This window comes from Morone saxatilis, unplaced genomic scaffold, assembly GCF_004916995.1.
Source record: "Morone saxatilis isolate NCDOM2014 unplaced genomic scaffold, NCSU_SB_2.0 Contig299, whole genome shotgun sequence".
Lineage (NCBI taxonomy): Eukaryota > Metazoa > Chordata > Actinopteri > Moronidae > Morone > Morone saxatilis.
In genome coordinates, this window is record NW_023339872.1 from 645 (window position 1) to 6,807 (window position 6,163).

A 6,163-nucleotide genomic window follows, 5' to 3' on the forward strand; every position below is an offset into this window, starting at 1 on the left:
TTATCCTGGCAGCCACTAAACCAGACGCACCAGACCACCACAGCTTTCCAGTCTCTTTCCTCGTTCAAAGCGCTCCCCACGTTCACCACTGCCTTGAGAATACCACGTGTCCCCGCACCTCGAAACAATACCCACACAACCATCACACCACACACACAACACACACACACAGCAACACACACACATTAGCATTCACACACTTTACAACACACAAACACACCACACACTACTAAGGTTCTAGGGTTATTCATGTATATCACTTACAACACTCAAACACGACACACATTACAATAGTTGAGGCGAGTTACGCATTTAGTTTTCTTTCTTTCAGTTGATGATTTGATCCATCACATACTATTCTGATTTTGCACTTCATACGTAATAATGTATGTTCTTATTAACTTTCATTATTTGACACAAAGAGAAGGGTTTAGATAGCAAAGATAAGACACAGAATTTAAAGTAAATAGAAATAATTAATAATACTATGTTTATAAAAATACAACGCTGATATATGGAGGAGGGATTGTATTTCTTATATAGGAGAGAAGTAAGTTCATCGGAAATAAATAGGGGGGGAGGGGTCAGGGCGTATATAATTTTTATGGAAATACGATATTGCAGCTTTTAGTGAAGAGAAGTTTCTGCTTTGGTTCAATTCACTGAAAACTCAGAGATAGAGTGAATCGCTTGATGCGCTCTTTTTGTGATCAAAGCATTGGTATCAACTTGGAACAGGAGAATAATACCAAAGTTTAACACGTTTTAAACCCTCAGAAAATAATAAAGGATTCTTTAACTTAACATGGAATGAGGAAATATATTTTATAGATTCTAGGAATAATTTTTTCAGCCTTCCAATCTTAATTATATGAAAAGTCGTGAGGAAAAACGTTACACTAACTACTTTTAATTAGTATTAAATGCTGGTTTGCTTTAAATATAACCATAAAATAAAACCGACATTATAATTCATTGAGGGTAAAATTAATCTATTTCATTTTGATTCTCTTAAGTGCCTTCATATAAGTCTCAGATATTTTATTTACCTCCAATCAATTAATAGACCAAAAAATGACGATTTTATTAAAGTTATGTTTAATAATATTAAATAAATCTGACCTGTAAAGTGACTTTTTTCTCTCCTCTTCTGACTTTCCTGTCTGTCCGTCTTGTTCCCTGTCTTTGCATCTCCTCTGCCTTTCCTGGTCTCTCAATTGTCCTGCAGCACTCGACGGCTTGATCACGTAAGTTTGTGGAGGCTGAATTGACTGATGTACAACAACAAACGACAGTCCAAGTACCGTGAAACCGCATGCAAGGACCGCATCCAGAGACACAGCTGAGATCAAGTGAAGTACTGCCCTCAATATCTGGCCTTCATACTGTGTGTTTTCATATAGGTATATCCTGATTAATTTTTAGGGAAAGATGTTGGTGGAAATATGCATTGCTGGGTGTGTTCTAATTTAAAATAGCAGTTAGTTGATTATGACTAAAAAGTAAGCGGATACCAGAACGTGTCAGCACGACGAAATACTTTTAGCTAAAATACATAGTTCAAGATACACAGTTACTATAAACAGTCGTTGGTTAATGCATAATAATTATATTGGGATTTTTATTGGGGAGAAATGAATGAATAGCTATTAAAAGGCATATTTGTAACACTATCACCTTGGAATAGGTCGATTATGAATATAATTTTGAACAAGAGGGATTTCAAAAGTGAAATCCTTATGTAAAAAACTTCTATATGCGGTTGGGTAAATCAGTTATCAGAGTGGGAATGTAAAGTAAACATGAGGATATTTTCACTTTAAAAAAATATTAAAGCACACACACATCACGCCACACCTACACACACACACCACAACACACACAACACACACACTCCACACACCACACATCACCACCATCACCACAACACACTGTCATAACACAAACAACATATTATCAAAATTCAGCTGGAAAGGAGTCTAAATTGGGGTGTACCAAGAATCAAAAAACCAACCAGCACGACATACACACCACACAGCCACCCACACACACACACAAACACACACACAGAAAACCATTTAGGACTGTCAAGACGACTAGTAGAAGCAGTCCCGATTCGCTGTATCCATGATATTTTATGCAGATCCTATATTTGTTCAACGGATATGCATAATATAATATATATATGTTACCAAAGGACCGACTTTCACAGTACTTGACCATTCTCGGATGAGACAGTTTGTTCCTCAGTTCTTTTGTGTCAATGTGAGGCATGGCACCCTACTCTGAAGTAGCCGTCTATGGAGACCAACTTTTTTTTGTTTTAATCGGTACACTAAGTGATGAGACATGGCAATTATGTTTATTAAAGACAAAATGTTCAAATTTGGAAGGAAATTCTTCAATCTGGTCTAGGTGTGCATATGCCTCCTTATGATGATGAGTTTGAAAACAACTCTCTGCAAACCACATTTAATATCATCAACTTCCGTGACATTATCTCATTGTTCCTACTTTATATTGATCATAACGTACTGAACCTGTTAGATACGTACTTAGTAACCAGACGGGCCATAAATTGGGCGATAATTATGAGTCTGTTCATCCAACACATGACATGAAAGAACCTCGTAATTTTGTATAAAGACCCAGTAATCACACTTCATGAACACACTTCAATTCTGAAGTTGGCTGCTTGCAAATCAAATTAAAACAATGAGGTCAGAGTTATTATCATGTTCAAGGAAACTGAATACCGAATTATTGACAGAAATACGAGAAAGAATAAGTCATACGTCAATAAAGTGTTTGTATCTGCATAACTAAGAGACATTTCGTGATGTCCAGGCCAACCTGAAAGGCTAGTAATCCTAACAATTAACCAGAAAATAAACTATAATTGAAACAATAAAAAAAAACAAATGTTTCACTTAGGCACTAATGGCTATCCTGCGCAAGGGGCTCTGAGCCGAACACACAAACACGCTTTTGACAATATGCAAATCACAGTAAATGCATGTCATGGCACAAACTATCAAAAGCAATTGTAGGGTAGTAAACAAAAGCAGTTCTCACCAGAACTTAGCATTTGCGCACCAAGGCAGAACAACAGAGGACTCACTCCCTCAAATATACCGACAGGCTGTTTGAGAATATGGTTTTCGAATAAAGGAAACCAAAACCCCAAAACAATTGTGTTACTGGCTTTGTTTTTTCATTTTTTTTTTTACAACACTCTCTCATGCCGGATTGAAGTGAATATTATTATCATACACAAAACAGAAATACTACTCAAACCATAAAGGACTCTTCGGGATAAGCTGTCTCGATGTACAGTTGAGGGTCCCCTCTAACTGCCATCCCACGACTGGAAGAAGAGAGAAGAAGAGTAACACCTATTTCCTCAGACATACAACTGCAGCAAGTTTTCCCTGCATCCGCTACTTAGACACAATAAACTTTCTACTATCTCCAAGTTTAGTAATTCAGAATCTTGAACAAACTTCTGTCATATTAATAGACAAATCAAACCCTGCAACTCTTTATATGTTCAAGAGAAAAGACCCACTGCATGGATAATGGGCCATTCAATGCATGGGTAAATAAAGCAATCCCATCCTGACAAAATTAACAAAATAATAATTACATAGTTCTATACATACAGACGGGCTCCATACTTGTGATATCTTAACAGCGACACAATTGATCAGGGGGATTTAAATCAAATAAATGCAGCAAGCGCCATGGCTGTATCAGCTATACTACATGTTAAAACCTCTACAGGAGATGAAGTAAAAACAGCCTTCTATAATACATCATTCGCCAGTAAGCCAAACTCCCAAGAAAGAACAATAACTAAACACACCTAAATGGGAAGGACTTCTTTATAGAACCTGAGAACATACTACCTCGAAGTCTAGTGACTTCGGACTTCATCAGAGACAGGTGTAGCGTGGTTTGGTGAACCCTGCAAAGTAAATGTGTACAGTACTGTTACACATGAACACAGGTATATGGTTTAATGGGGGTAATCTACAGTGAGTCTGAATAGGTATGGGTTTCACTACAACGAGTGTACAGTTGTTCAACATGCTGATTTGATTATCTCACCTGATGTCTGGAGCTCAATGGTAACATATACACCATCTCACCTGATGGTGTATATGTTACCGTTGAGCTCCAGACAGCGACACACCAAACTAACAGCTTCCTCAGATCTGATCCAATGCTCCTCAAAACTGACAAAGAAGAGAGAGGGTAATGCAGCTCAGTGTTTCAACAATAGAATGCAGCACATGGACACTGTTTAATTCAGCTATATGGACAGAAACACAGTAAAAAGCAATATGGACTGTATGACAAGTGTCTTGTTTGATTCTTCTCTTCAGGAGCACACAGCACATGCTACATCTACTGTATTGATTCTCACCTGACACTGATTCCTCTCTCACTGCTGTTCAACAGTTTCACAAAGTCTTCAATCGAATCCGACTGCAGCAAATTGTTCTTGAACCTGTGGACCAATCACCAAATAATCGTTACTGATTTTCACATGATGATCACATTGATCAATAAAATCATTCATAATGCCTGAAAACCTATACATGTCTCTTGAGGCTAAAATTTAGTCATTGTTAAACTAAGAATCAGTTGAACTTAATGGGGAGTTGGAGGTGTACTTACTCCAGTTTGGTCAAACTGGGACAGGCAGACACGATCTCTGCTAATCTGACCAGATGACCACGTTCCAAACTACTCTCTCAGATGCTGGCAAAGTGGCAGAAAAGATAGGAGAGAATAAAAAAAAGTATAAGTCAACATATTAGTAAAAGGTAACTGTGAATGCTAACAATAAAACACGGAATTCACTCTGACATTTTGTGGCAGAAACATGGAAAACCTGTGCACAATGACATGCTAGTTACTTATACTTTTGAAATTTTGGATTCTTGTCCTACCTCAGAGTTTTTTCACAGCCGTCGTATTGGGTAAACCAGATGAGACACCTCTCCTCTGCTCCCAAACTAGACATGGACAAAAACTTCATTCATTCATTCAGTTTTCCATGCTTTGAACAATTCATTGAATTGCTTTCTTCTTTTGGTCCTTTGTTCATTCACTTCCACAATGCACAGACTCACCTCACTTCTGCACCAGAGACGCTACCACAGGTACACAGCGTGCTCGCCTCATCCAACAGTCCCTGCTGTGTCAGGTCATTGTTGCTCAAACTGTGGATGGAGACGCATTAAAGACCAGAAAAGTGTCTGTCTGTATGTGTAATCTGTATTCAACCCATCCACTATCATATCATCAACAACATACTGTAAGTGAGGTATTTTAGATGGGAATGGAAAAAAGTCAGATAACATATATTGGATTTTTGAAAACAAACATGTAAAGGACCAGTTTGCAATATTTAGTGACATCTAGTGGTAAAGTTTGAAACTGCAACCAACTGAATACAGCTCAGCCTTTCAAGCATGCAGGAGGCCACGAAACACATTAAAACTGCCAAAGGCCCTATCTAGGCACATTTTGGTTTGTTCATTCCGGGCTACTGTAGAAACATGGCAGTTCAACATGGCGGACCCCGATAGGACGAGGACCCACAACCTCCTGTAGCTATCAACAGCTCATTTTAAGGTAAACGAAAACAAACAATCTTATTTTCAGGTGATTGTACATTAATGAAAACATTCCTATGAATTATTATATTCCATTTCTGCCAATAGATCATCCTAAATGTTACACAATGCCCCTTTTTATATGAAAAAAAGAGGCCAATTTCACAGAAGACATTTTGACACGACACAGGCAGGAAAAGCCTAAGTGTTTATATTAAAATAAATGAATGATTCCATTTTAGCTGCATCAGTTTCAAGGCCCTAGTGTTGTTCATGCTGGCTCAGAGTCAAACCCTTCATGCCTCACTCACTTGACACTTGAACAGAAACAGGAGCCATCGTTAATGTTTTAAGTAACTTTGCTTTTTCAAGTCAAAAAGTCTGCTGTGAAAAAGCTTTACTTTTTTATTTCTATATATTTACTGTGTGTTGTGTTGCTCTATACAGCTGCTAAAAGATGAATATAAACCAAAAAAATGTAAATCAGTGTTCGATAAACAATATATCTCACATGACGTAGTTCAACCCAGTCTCAT

General features: G+C 37.7%; 1 long non-coding RNA gene across 1 annotated transcript; it reads right to left on the minus strand.

Annotated features, from left to right (window-relative positions):
* Positions 1–3,918: 3,918 nt before the first annotated feature.
* Positions 3,919–6,149, minus strand: LOC118336628. The gene is made up of 7 exons (XR_004797119.1): positions 6,139–6,149; positions 5,142–5,231; positions 4,959–5,024; positions 4,684–4,767; positions 4,430–4,513; positions 4,152–4,238; positions 3,919–3,967 (listed from the first exon to the last, which is right to left on the minus strand). It is a non-coding gene; the product is annotated as an uncharacterized LOC118336628 (long non-coding RNA).
* Positions 6,150–6,163: the final 14 nt, after the last annotated feature.